This window comes from Acinonyx jubatus, chromosome D3 (assembly GCF_027475565.1).
Source record: "Acinonyx jubatus isolate Ajub_Pintada_27869175 chromosome D3, VMU_Ajub_asm_v1.0, whole genome shotgun sequence".
NCBI classification, from domain to species: Eukaryota; Metazoa; Chordata; class Mammalia; order Carnivora; family Felidae; genus Acinonyx; species Acinonyx jubatus.
The window spans coordinates 84,702,872-84,716,981 of NC_069392.1; the positions used below are offsets into that span (position 1 = coordinate 84,702,872).

Sequence of the window (14,110 nt, forward strand, 5' to 3'; positions counted from 1 at the left end):
GCTTCTTTACAAGTAGAAACTGAAGTTACAACTGAGAACCTTGGTTAAGGTCACACAACTATATGAACTGTCAAAGCCAAGGATGCTGGCCAGCTGACAGACTCAGAAGCCCAGGGTTTGACCCTATCTGCTGGAGGAGCCAGCACAGTGCTATGCTAGCTCAGGGCTCACCAGGCCCTTTGCACACCCAACTGCTAGCGATTTCTTTAGATCAGATGATAGACACTAATCTATCCTTATGAGGCAGCTTAAAGCAAGAGAGGGTGGAGTTGAAAAGTTTGCTTTTCTTATCATTACTTGTTATTACTGCTAACTTCTCTGACCATTCTATTTAGTCTGCATTCACTGTAATGAGTTATTTGAGAATGGAGTGGCATTTAGATCAGGATAACCATAATGGTACAGGTTTATGCACAAATTCAAGTAAGAACCGAAGATGATAACAAGGATCTCGCGAATCACACACAACAAACGACACCAACCTTCCATGTATTGTTTAATCATAAAAACCGATTGAATCACTTGCTAATCCAATGTTTACATTATTAATCTACACTTTGTTCAAATGAGTATTGTGATATTTATAGAAATTAAGATCAACTATTTGAACTTGAACTGGATGCTTTATTGAGATACAATTGAGATATAAATTAATGCTGGAACATTAAGACTTTTTTCCCTAGCCTCATGTTTCTTTTTTTTTAAAGGTCCCATTTCAGAAACACAACTTTTAAAGTCAACAATAATCCTTAAGCTACATTTTAAAGATACCCATCTTTAATCGCTTTTCATCACAAGAGAAATGAACATTTTTCTGTAGCTTCTCATTGGCAAAAAACCAAATTTGCTGTGACTGCTATACATAAGGGCGCGTTCAGCCACTTTCCAAAGAAATGAGTCAAGTTACCAACGTGCAATTTGACATCACACTACCCTGAGATTCAGCGGCACAAACAATAGCGAATGAACTATGGTGCAAAACACTAACAGGACTAAATGGAAAAGTAGACGGCTTGAAACAAGCAATAAGTTTTCTTCTAGCAAGCACATCTCACGATTAAGCTAGAGAAGGCGAGGGGAAGGGCTTCCCCACAGTGGCCCTGCTCCGGCTCGCTTGCTCCGGCTGTCCTCGGTCCCTCCCCGCCCGCGGAGACCTCCAGGCCGGGGTCGCCGCGCCAGGTGGGCGCACCCCGGCCACGCGGAGGCCGCCGCCCCGCCGCAGGGGCAAGGGGAGGACCGGCGCCCGAGGGCCCAGAAGATTTTTCTCCTCCGCGCGAGCCAGGGCCACCCGAGGAGGGGAGGCAGCGAGGAAGAACGAGCACGGAAGGGGCGGCTGGACCAGCCCGCACGGGCAGTGGGGCTCCGGGCTGGACCCAGCTCGGACCCCCGAGTCCAGCCGCCGAACGCCCCTCTTTGACCCACAGCACCCCCGCCCCCACGACCCCCGCACGCTCCCAGACCCGGCGCGCCCCCGGCCCTCAGACGCCCCGCACACGCCCTTCGGCCCGGAGCGGCCCCCGACCTCCCCGTCACCCAGGCGCCCGCGCGCCCCCGCTCCCCCCTTCCCCGACGCCCGCGCCCCCGCGCGTCCCCGCCCCCCGCGCGCCCCCGCCCCCGGCGCCCGGACGCCCCCCGCCCGGCCCGCCCCCAGCGCCGGGAAGCCCGCCTGCGCCGCGGGCCGAGTGGAGGGCGCGGGGCGGCCTCCGCTCGGCTCCTCCGCTGCCGCTCCGCGCACGGGCCCAGGCGCCGCCGCGCGCCCCTCCTGGAGGAGGAGGAGGAGGAGGAGGAAGGAGGCGGGAGGAGGAGTTGCGGGAGAGGAGGGACGAGCGCGGCAGTCGCGCCGGCGCTGGGCGAGGAAGCGGAGCGGGCCGCCGCCGGGTGAGCGTCTGCGGAGCCGAGTCGGAGGCTGGGTCTGGGCTCTGCTTTCCGCGCCCTCTTCTCCGTAACCCGGGAAACTGGCCGCGGGGGGCTGCTGCTCCCCTCGGGGCGGCGGGGGCGGATGCGGCGCTCGCCGGGATGGGGAGGCCGTCCGGCGCGCCTGCAGCCCGGGGTCCCGGCCGGCGCGAGGCCCCGGCCGCCTCGGCGGGTCCGCGGGCGGGGGGCCGGCGGGGAGCGGCGTCCGGGAAGCCGGGCCGGGCGGCGGGGAGGCCGGGGCCGGGGAGGGCCGAGGCCTGCTTCCGCCGGGCGCCGGCCCGACCCCTCGGCCTCCCCCTGTCCGCGGCGCGCCGGGCCGGGCCTCCGCCTTTGTTGCCCGCAGCCCCGCCGGGGAGAGGCCGGGGCTCGGCGAGGCCTGGGGCGGCGGCGCGGGGCCTGCGCGGCTCGCACCCCGCCGCTCGGCCCCGCGCGGCCCGGCCCCGGCCGCCGGCCCCCCGGCCGCGGTCCGGGGGCCGCAGGGCGGGCTCGGGAGGGCCCAGGCCGCGTCGGGGCCGCCGCCGCCGCCGCCGCCCCCGCCCGCCGGGAGGTCGCGCGGGGCCCCCCGTGTGTGCAGCGCGTGACGGGGCCGCCGGATAGGATTCACTTACGCGGATGTGGGGGCTGTGGAATTCGAAACTGCCCCTGGCGCCGAGACAGGCCTTAATTTTCAATTTGCTTCAGGAGTTGGCAACTTCAGGGGCACCATTGTGGCTCGTTAGGTAGCACAACTATTGACGTTTCTCGGCGGCAGGTCCTGGCACAGAACTTGGAATGTGTGCAGCGGGCCGGCTGCCAACTTCGCGTTCAGTCGGAATGGGAAACGCGGGGCTCCCGCCCCCACCTTGTGGGATCAGGGGCCAGGTGGGAATATGTGGCGAAACCCAGGCTTCCGGTAGTGAGACCCAGAACGTTTGAATTCGGTTCAGCGAGTGTTTCTTGAGCGTCCACCCTGGGGAGGGCAACGTGCGACTTTGTGTGAGGACGCAGGACGTAGTAGTCCCAATAAAATTGTGAATGAGACACCAAATCCGTTGTTAATTGCCTGTGTTTCTTGGAATACAGCTCTGTTTTGTAATCAGACAAAAGTAAACTGCCGTCTGCTTCGAGATGAAGTATCCGAGGTGTTCTCAACCGTAGTAAGCATAAATATATCTTGACTTAAAAAAAAAAAAACAACCGACAAAGAACGACGTGGAATCCACTTAGCTGATTTGAATGAATGAATTTTAAATGGAGTACTTAGTGCTATGGAGAGTCAGCGCTGTTTAGAAACATCAGGGATGTTGTTCACCAAGTTTCACAGAAAAAAACCACGAGAAGGTGGCCTGTGAGACACCTCTTTTCCTGGGTGCTTTCTAATTTTCTCATGCTGCATCACCGAGTGTGAATGCTGTAACTTTCAGGATCTGTCGCTGTTCTAAACACAGTGCGTGGCCCCAACCCCTGATACTGTCCTTAACGTTTTCTGCCTTTGGGGAAGCTGGCTCGCTGATCCTGCGCTTGATAACCTTTCTCAGAAGACCTTGGGGTTTGGCAAGTGCTGTCCACGGTGTGATCTGGTTAAGGATGAACCCTTAACCCCTTTTAGGTCTCCATTTGGCATCTCTTTTGAAATACTTTTTCCTTTTATTATCATCTGTAAGTGCCTTCTAAATCGGTGGGGGTACCTCGCACTGCCCCTTTCCTCTTCTTTTGGTGGGAAGATAGGACAGGCCTTAACATGGCCTCCGAGGGAACCAGGGGCACACCCTGGGATGTCACGTGGCACCCTCCCGAGGCAGCACCTTGCAGGGAGTGGCAGAGAAAGGGTTTGGGTGCCCTTGACCTGGGCCGTAGCCGACTTGGGCTGTGCCATGACCTCAGAGGAAAAGCTCTGCAGTACTCACTGGATTCCTCCTCATTTTGCCATCCTGAGTGTTCCTTTTAACAGCCGCCTTTTTGGGGAACAGAAGCAAGAGTCTGCTTAAGACTGTCTTGTTATGTAACGTCATTCCTCAGAGAAAACCGGTAGTTTTCTCCATTGTGGTGAGTTTTCGGGAAACTTTTATGTTACTAACGGTGGGTATCTTTGATTTTGCTCATAGGAGTAATTGTGTGATCTTAAAAAGTCACGGTATAGTCTGAAAAAAGGAAACGTTAGGTCCATTTCTGAATCTGTGGCAATTACTGTTGTCTCACAAATACGCAGTCATGTGAAATGGGTTGATACACGAATATGTTGCGTATGAGGTCAGATACCCCATGTTGTTTATAATATAGTACGACTAATGGATGTGTGTGCGTCTCTTTTAATACGTAATAAAGTTAGGTAGGTAAGTAACAACCTAAGCTATGATCACCTTTTGCTGTTCTGTTTGTTGTGTCTTTTTTTTTTTTTTTTTTAAGTTCATTTATTTTGAGGGAGAGAGAGCATACGTGAGGGAGGGGCAGAGAGAGAGAGAGAGAGAATCCCAGTCAGGCTCCTTCTTCTTGTCAGCACAGAGCCCAATGGAGGGCTCGATCTCATGGACTGTGAGGTCATGACCTGAGCTGAAACCAAGAGTCGGGCCATAACCGACCGACTGAGCCACCCAGGTGCCCCTGTTTGTTGCATCTTTTATGGGAAGCAAAGATTATCTATTTCAGTTCTTGGTCCTCATCCCTAATCTTTTTCCAGTTTTGGAAATGGCACATCTGTGGTGCCTGAGTACTTTTGTGAAATTACTCCTTTTACAAGGGAGAAATTTATACTACTAGTGTATGGCATAAAAAGGGGGAACTTTCTTGTGTGACTAGATTGATCGAAAGAGTAGTTCGGGCAGTAAAGGCGAAAGAGCAGTGGGGACATGTTTTAAATTGTATTGACAGTGAAACTGTCATTAATGTTTTTGTGGTTTGTTACTCTGTACAGTGTGTTTCACTAATGAGCAGTGAAGGCTTTAGGACTAAGGGCACATTTGGTTTGGGTCTTTGATGATCCATAACAAACCTTAAGTTTTACTTAGTTGGAACAATCATATTAGGTGGCTGTTGGTCTTGTTGATGTTTCAAGAACAGACGTACTCAGGTAAAGTCATTTAAGATTTCAATCTTCATGTTGCAACCGAGGACCTTTTGGAGGTGTTTGCTCTTTAGTATGCATTACTAGCCTTGTGACCTTGAATACATTTTATGTCTCCTCTGAGTCTTATTCCTTCTGTGGGTCTAATGTGAGGATAATAAATCCACCTGACAGTTGCTGTGAATATATATTTTGTTTAAAGTACAATCCAAACTCTCCGTCTTGGGCTACAAGATTTCCGCCTAGTTCTTCAGCTCATCTTGAACCCCCTTCTGTGTCTGACCAAATAGTTATACTCTGTCCTTTATATTCCCTAACGTTGCAGGCTGCTTCTGGCTTCCTCATCTTACGTGGTAGTTCTGTTTGCCTAGCATGTTCCTCCTGTGGTTGGTTCATTCTCAGACCTTAACGCCAGGTTCACCGCATCAGGGAAGTCTTTACCGTTCCTTACAGCTACTTCAGTAGTCCTGTCTAATCAGGTCTTATCAGTTTGTGTGTTTTCTCATAACGTTTATTTCAGTCTGTAACTATTTTGTTTATTTGTTTTGGTCTTTCTCCACATGTAAGTCCCACATGGGCCAGCCGTGGCCTGTGGTTCTTCTGTCTCTCCCTAACACAACCCGTGGGGACATGGACAAAAAGTGATTATAGTTTTTACGTTGGTATCTACACATCAAAGGCAAGGATGTGCTGTAGATCATAGAAATCTGGTGTTTTTTTTTGTGTGTGTGTGCTGCTTATTTATTCCCATCTGAGCTGATCTTAGCTAAATGAATCACAGCACTAATAATGCCAAAGTTTTTATAACTACGTGGCCCAAGTAGCCTCACACCATGAGAACTGCTTTTTTTTTTTTTAAAGTAAGCTCTATGCCCAACGTGGCAAGCAGCTCAGTAGCTGCTCCTAAGACTCACCAACCCCAAGATCAAGAGTTGCATGCTCTACCGACTGAGCCTGCCAGGTACTCCAAGAACTGTCTTTTTTTTTTTTTTTTTTAATGTTTATTCTGAGAGAGAGAGAGTGTGTGAGTGGGGGAGGAGCAGAGAGCAGAGAGAGAGGGAGACACAAAATCCAAAGCAGGCTCCAGGCTCTGAGCTGTCAGCACAGAGCCCGACGCAGGGCTCAATCTCATGGACTGTGAGATCATGACCTGAGCTGAAGTCGGACGCTTAGCCGACTGAGCCACCCAGGTGCCCCCAAGAACCTTCTTTACCTGTAGAGCAGGCATCCCAATAACAACAGCGTTCACTCATGTGTCCAACTGGCTGATCACAAAGACTGGGCATCTAGCCTTGAATTTCAGCTCTGAATTTATAGGGAAGGTTTTTATTTTAGTTTTAAACTTTTATTTAAAGTTTATTTACTTAGTTTGAGAGAGAGAGGGAGAGAATGAGTGGGGGAGGGGCAGAGAGGGAGAGAGGGAATCCCAAGCAGACTCCGTGCTGATGCAGGGCCCAGTCCCACGAACCACGAGATCAGGACCTGAGCTGAAATCCAGTCAGACACTTAACTGACTGAGGCACCCAGTGCTCCACTCCCCTTTTCTAAAGTTTATTTATTTTGAGAGAGAAGGAAGGGCAGAGAGAGGAAGAGAGAGAATCCTAAGCAGGTTCTGCACTGTCAGCACAGAGCCCGATGCGGAGCTTGAACTCACAAACCTTGAGATCATGACCTGAGCTGAGATTAAGAGTCAGAAGCTCAACCCGCTGAGTCACCCAGGTGCCCCTATAGGGGAGGTTTTTAAAATAAATCTGTCTTATTTGCCTTATCTGTAAAATTGTAATAGTGCCTTTCTCAGCATTGGTGTGAAAATTAAATGAGAAATGCGTGTAAATGAATGGGTTCAGTGCCTTGAATATAATGAGTGCTAATAGTAATAATTAGTTTAAAATATACTGTGATTAGTTAAAAGGAGTATTCTGGGTAATCAGTAACCTTTATGGAAGACTTGGTTTTTCTTGTTAAGGAAGCCCTGTGTGGGGAAAGGGCGTAAGACCAAAGGGACAAGAGAAATGAAAATAAAAGAGGAAAGACGAGACAAGCCCACAGAAGTTTAAATGGTGCCAACTGCAGAATTGTAAGGGTTACAAACGTGAGCAGCCATTGAGCTGCCTGGCACTGGGTCAGCGCAGTCAGTCGGAGGGAGCCGGAGAACGCAGAGGTTCTGTGCGCTTGCAAAGCCCCAGGCTCTTGTGTTTCTGCTGTTTTAATCTTTTTTAAATCACTGTTAACAACCATCACACTGAAATGTTTTCTTAAAATTATTAAAAGGGCATCACACTTGGAGACTATGTTTGGGGAGCGGTGGCTGTGCCGTTGTCCTTGGGAGCAGACTGTTGAGTAGTAGAGAAGAAAGAAGGAAGAAAAGACGGAATATCTCTGAAGGCCTGGGAGACAAACCGTTACCCTGAAGACGTCACTATGCCATCCTGAAATTTTCCCACAGGTAAATTTGGTCATCTTAAGGGGCATCAGTCTACATAGAGCACTTGAGTCACAGCATGAGATCGTATTTAATACACACACTTGTGCTTAGGGTTTCCCTTTTAAGAGAACGAAAAGAATATATGGTTCCTATTAGAAGAGATTTCCATCAAAAACAATTTTAAGAGTTGAACGTTACTCTTTGGAACTGTTTAGAAAAGGTGTGTTCATCAAGCACCCTAGATGGCCTGCTCTTTGGCACTCCTGCTGGTGGTTTCTTCAGTGATTGGTGTTATTCTGGATACACCAGTAACACCGGATGGTTGAAGCAACAGGGCTGATATGCCTGTAGCGTAAGGTGAATTCTCATTGGTAGACTTGTTACTTTGTATGACTTTCCTTTTGTGAATTTTGTTTTGGTGTTTATAGTAATGAGATGTTTCTTATTAAGGCTTAATTTTGGTTTTAAAGGAAATATCTTCATTCTGTGACAATAGTCGTTTTCATCTGTTGACATTGCTTTTGAAAGTGACAACCATATACTTAGGGAATAACATTATTACCAAATATCAGAGTGTCAGAATGTGTAAGCGTGTAACATACATGGAATTGTATTAGGATTTTAGTAGTTTTGTATATTTGCGGAATTACTGCATTTTGTTGTTTTTCTTTTAAGTTTATTTAGAGAGAGAGCGCACACATGTGCACGAGTAGGGAAGGGGCAGAGAGAGAAGGAGAGAGAGGATCCCAAGCAGGCCCCACATTGTCATTGCAGAGCCCGATGCGGGGCTTGAACTCACAGATCATGAAATCATCCCTGAGCCGAGATCAAGAGTCAGACGCTTAACCCACTGAACTACCCAGGCACCCCTGCATTTTAGAATTAGAAGGAACTTCTGATTATTGGTCAGCTTCATCTTTACACAGATGATGAGGAGACTGAGACTAATAGCAGTTAACTAATCTGCTCCAAGTCATGGACCACATTTCTAGCAGATTTCAGGAAGGATGGAGTCTGATGTCGGTGACTCTTCTCATGGTTGATGCAGGATGTTTTCATTTACTCTTAGGTGGTGGGGAGTTTGGATTGTGTCTTTGTGGATGATGTCACAGTTGAGCTGGCTCTTGGAAGGTGACCTTTGTTTGGGAGGAGCCCTGGGTGGCGGGGACGTTATCTCAAACAGGGTGAACAGCAGGAGCTATAACATCAACGTAGAGATTCTTTTCTCCCTTTCCTAAGCAAGGTTACCTGTGTTCTGTTTCTTAGTTTGCTTCCTTGATTTGATGGAGCTCATTCTTCTAATAACTTCCTGAGAAAGGAGATGGGGGAGGTGTTTTTTTTAATGACCTCGTGGGAAACCATGTATGTTTCACATAATCTGACTTCCAGTCTGGCTGCATACACAATTCTGGGTGACGAGTTGAGTCAGGATGGAATGGGTGCTGCTGCAGTGACAGATGAACTCTGGGGTTCGCGTGTGTAAATACAGGCTGCTTCTTACTTTCCCCGCGTCCACACTGGGCCTGGGGCTCCTCTGCCGTTTTCCTTTGGACCCAGTCTGCTTTCGCCTGCAGTTCCCCGTTGATTACCTGGCTCTGAGGCACCACAGCAGATGCAAAGGGGAGCCGATGGGTCATATGCTGGCACTGAAATGTTTGGCCCAGAAGTGACACATGTCACTTTTCTCACACATTTACCAGAACCAGTCACATGGCCCTGCAAGGGTGCTGAGAAGTGTGGAGGTGCGCAAGAAGTCACTGGCTGTAAATGTGCGCCGTACTGAAAATAAATGTTCCCTGGGAATTTTGAAGACATTGCACCACCAGCTTCCAGTGTTACTGAGTTAGTTGCTATTTCCCAATCGTTTGTATGTATTTTTTTTCCTCTTTTTTGGGGAACTTTTGGTACCTTCTTATTATCTCCTCTCCTTCTAAATTTTAAAATTTCATTACGGTGTGCCTGATTATATTGTCTTTTCTTCTTTGGCTGTACAGAGCATCGCATGGATCCTTTCAGTCTGTAAGCTTGTGTTGTTCGGTTATGGGAAAATTTTTTAAATTTCTTTTATGATTTCTTCCCTTTCGTTTCCTTCTCTTGACTGAAGCTCTTCTTCATCAGATGTTGGACTTCCAGGATCGGTATATTGATTTTCTTAGTTTTTGCCTCAATTTTTTAAGCCAGAATAAAAATGACAACAGCAAACATAGATCTTTGGGCCTTCCTTAATTGGTAGTAGTTTGTAAAAAAATTCTCAAAGGGTCTAATCTACTGGACACTTTAACCAGTGAGGCCTTACTTTGTCATAGGCAGTGAACACAGTGAAATTGTGTAGGGAACTTACAGAGGTTTTAACTTTTTAATGTATAAATGTATACATTTATACTTTAGATGTATAAATGTATACCTTAAAAATTTAATCTGTATATGCCTATAGACAGTGATGAACGGGTGTAGAGGTGTGCTACTTTTTTTAAAGATTTTATTTTTAAGTAATCCGTAACCCAACGTGGGGCTCGAACTCACGACCCGACCCCAAGATGAAGAGTTGTATGCTCCATCCAGGCACCCCGAGTGTGCTACTTAAAAAATTTCTAAATACTAAAATCTGAACTACAAAATTAAAGAAGAGTGAATTTGCTTCATTAATCAGTTCTTAGGAGCCAGTTCGTTAGCATTTTAAGTGATTGAATTTATGAACATTTTCATATTCAACTTAATAGAAATACGTTTGACACAGTTAAAAAGATGCTTTGAAATGCTCATGGAAAATTTGTTCCCTGCAGTTTAAATTTCTAAGTCTCTGCATATTTTTACTTCCATTGAATCAGGTACTTTTAGGGGTGGATGTGCTTTAGAGGTCAACCTCTTTATTTCATGTGGGAAAACAGACTCAGGGAGGAGATTCACTCAGTGTCACACAGCAGACTGGTTCTAGTGCTGCCCTCTAGTTTTGTGTCAATAGCCTCTAAAGTGGGAGTGTATTGAGGCGCCCGGGTGGCTCAGTCGGTTAAGGGTTCGACTTCGGCTGAGGTCGCGATCTCGTGGTTCGTGGGGTCGAGTTCCGTGTCGGGCTCTGTGCTCACCGCTCGGAGCCTGGAGCTTGGTTCGGATTCTGTGTCTCCTCTCTCCGCCCCTCCCCCACTTGTGTGCTCACTCATGCGCTCTCTCTCTCTCTCTTTAAAAAATAAATAGATTTAAAGTGGGAGTGTATCACTTGAAAATTTACTAGAGCTTCTTAACTCACTAAATTAGAAATTATATGGCAACTTTAAGTCCATTTTTCTTAACTTTGTTACCTTTAAATTTCTTTACCTTTGCAACCATGTAAATATTCGTGTTACTTTTTAAAATGAAGCTCATTGTGTAAGATCTAGAGGCCCTGAAAGAAGTCAAAGCAGTTCTTGTAACGACTTTTCATTTATCTTTATTTACACATAGTCGTGAAGAACTGACGAGTAGGAAATCTCACCCTGTGCTCAAGCCGGCAAGTTAGCCTTGATGGGTGCTGCCGCAGGACATGATGCTCCTGGGTCAGAGATACAGGACTTCATTACGCAGGTGCGGCACTGTCAGCCTTCGCGCCAAGTCCCCATGCACCAGGGCTGTGTTGGGAAGGGAATGTCGGGGCAGAGGAGAAAGCAGGAGACGAGTTGGGTGGCAGTTAAGTAACGTGGACAAGACGCACTAGTAGCGTGGAGCAGTGTGGCGGTAACAGGTGCTCGGACTCTGCATACATTTTGAAAGTAGCTGAGACACGACCCTGGATGGGTGTGTGAGGAGAGCCCTGGGTGGTTGTGGACGTTTTCATCTGAGCGGTCGGAAGAATGGAGTCACCGCAGACCAGAGAGGGAAAGGCTGAAGCAGAGCAGATCTGGGGCTGGGACCGGAAAGAGCCAGAGTGTATTTTGGAACATGTTACGTCTTGGATATCGCTGAGTCAGTGAATGGCAATGTCGAGGAGGGAGCTGCCTGAAACCAGGCTGAATAAAGATGCAGATTCGGGAGTGGAGGACACAGCGGTGGTGTTTCGGGCGTGAGGCTGAGCAACGTCACTGTGGGGCGTGAGTGAAGAGATTGGAGGCACAGTGGTCTGAGTAGGACTGATGAGAGCATCTCAGGTCGGGACTGAGGACGGGTACTGGCTTGGCAGTGGGGACGTCATGGGTGGCGGTGACCAGAGCAGTTTCCGTGTGACGTGCTAGAGGTCTCTGGTGTGGGTAGAAGGGAAGATGGGAGAAAGGGAATAGTAGGCCTCGTGTGCCTGTTTTCGCAAGGTGTTTTGTGGCAAAGGGGATTAAAGAGATGGGACCACAGCTGGCGGAGAAAGGAGGGTCAGGACAAGTTTGCTTGTACAGGTAGATGGGAAATGTCGTTTTAGGAGCGATCCGGTAGAGCGGGGAAATGGTTGGGAGGTGAGGGAGGTCTGGTACACGGCGGGGAGCGGGGGGGGCGGGCTTTAGAGAGGTGTGTGGGTCGGTAAAGTAACAGGATGGTTCTGTCCGATTTTCTCCTCACGTCCTCAGTCTTCTCAGTGAAGCAGGAAGCTGGCCATCGGCTGAGACTAAAGATGGAGGAGTAAGTGTTAAAGGTGTGAGGAAAGATGTGGGTTGGTCGGTGGGGGGCCGAGTAGAAATGTGGTGGGATTTCCAGGAGGCATTAAGGCGCCACCTGGGGGGTTCACGGTCAGGACTGTGCAGTGGGGCCAGGCAGAGTGGCTTCGTGTTTCTCAGGCCACATTTCCCTGTCAGGCGTGGTGTGGGCGGAGCTGCATATCGCCAGTGCCGCCTCTGGCCAGGAGAGCGTTTCAGAGTGAGCGTGGGGAAGGGAGTTGAGGGTATGTGCTACGAGGGACTGTGATTTAGCGGGGAATGTAAACCGAGCAAGGAGTCAAGAGGGTCATTGAAACGCTGGTGGGTTTATTGCTCATTCAGAGTTCGTAGTCTATACTAAGTCTGTGTTAATTAACTCTGCAAAACTTAGATTGAATATTTCAGGCCAGACCCTGTATGCACTCATCACAATTAAATGTCAGATTGGTAGAAACTTGTTTTCGGTGGGGTGAGGAGAAAGAGAAGGCTGCCTAGGTTCTAATGAAAGAAAAACAATATAATATTCTTACCTGTTGATTTATGTTTTTGTACAGTCATGGCCAAACTGAAAGCCAAGAAAAGGTCTTGCATTTTACTCACCATACCCTTTAAAAAAGTAAGAACGAACAAACTCACACACCTTATTCTTTAAAAAAAATTTTTTTGTTGTTTTTTTATTTTTGAGAGAGACAAAGAGTGTGAGCAGGGGAGGGTCAGAGAGAGGGAGACACAGAATCCGAAGCCGGCTCCAGGCTCTGAGCTGTCAGCACAGAGCCCGACACGGGGCTCGAACCCACGGACTGCGAGATCACAACCTGAGCCAAAGTCGGACGCCCAACGGACTGAGCCACCCAGGCGCCCCAAGACCTTATTCTTTTAAAAACTCTATATTCGTTATAGAATATTTTGAAAATAAAGTATCGAAAACAGTATTTACAGAGCATTCTGTGGTCCCCATGGCAGTTCTGCTGTATTTCTTTCTGGTCTGCTGTTCCCCCCTATTCTTTCTACATAATCGAGACCACACTGTACATATGATTTTGTTTCCTGTGTTTTTGCACTTAACAAACGAACAATATGAACTTCTCCCTCATGTTATTTATAACCCTGTATAAATTCAATGTTAGTGGTTCCCTAAAGTTCCATTGTGTAGATGTGCTAGAATTTTGTTTACAGTTCTCACACTGTTGGAAATTAGAATGTTTCTGATTCTTAAAATTTATTTTTTATCATATATAATAATGCAGGAGACATTGTTATGCTTTGGTTTTATGTTATTTCTAGAAGAGTTATAAAAATGGCATTATGGTGTCAAAGAGGATGAATACTTTTTTTGAAGTTTATTCTGAGAGAGAGAGAGTGGGAGCGAGCAGGGGAGGGGGGGAGAGAGAGAGAGAGAGAGAGGAAGAGAGAGTCCCATGCAGGCTCCGCGCTGTCAGCACAGAGCCCAATGGCGGGTCTCGAACTCACAAAACTGAGAGATCATGACCTGAGCCAAAATCAAGAGTCGGACACTTAACTGACTGAGCCACCCAGGCACTCCCAAAGAAGATAAATATTTTTAAGAGTTGCATAAACCAAGTTTTTTTGTTTTTTACAACTATATTAAGACATTTTCAAGTGATAAATATCATCATTTAGAAAAAATTTGCCGATATGAGTTGTGAAAAGTCATTACTATTTTAATTTGCATTTCATTGATTCTTATCAGGGTATTTTTTTGTGCACATGTTGAGCCGGTTGGTTGTCCGTGTGGAAAAACGCAAATTAATCCTTTCTATAAATCAATACTAGATTAATCAAGGATGTACACGTGAAAAGCAAAACTTCAGTACTTTTATAAGAAATACAGAAAGAGTGTATGATTTCAGTACTGGAAGGATTTCTTAAGACAACAAAAGGGGCACATGATGAAAGAGGCCAGACCCAGGCGACTGAAGTAAAATGAGGCACTTCCTCATGGTGCCACAAAAAGAAGAAAGTCAAGATACAAGTTACTGTGCAGCTGTAGGAAAAAGAAGGTAGACGGTTTATATGAACTGATGCGGACTGATTTCTAGGTGTCTGAAATGTACCTGCTGTGTCTTAAATCTTTTTGTTCTGTGTATTTAATCCCTCATTTAATCGTTTTCCTCACAGTAA

General features: G+C 47.6%; 1 protein-coding gene across 12 annotated transcripts in view; it reads left to right on the forward strand.

The window, feature by feature from the left end:
- The first annotated feature begins 1,739 nt into the window (after nucleotides 1-1,739).
- Nucleotides 1,740-14,110, forward strand: part of SOCS6 (suppressor of cytokine signaling 6) — a 105,005-nt gene continuing 92,634 nt past the window's right edge. For 6 of the 12 annotated variants that reach the window (XR_008291647.1, XR_008291646.1, XR_008291648.1 and 3 more), the window contains exons 1-2: nucleotides 1,740-1,878; nucleotides 7,226-7,400. The gene's annotated coding sequence lies outside the window, so the exon portion shown is untranslated. The other 6 variants (XM_053206005.1, XM_027069164.2, XM_053206004.1 and 3 more) reach the window with 6 other exon arrangements.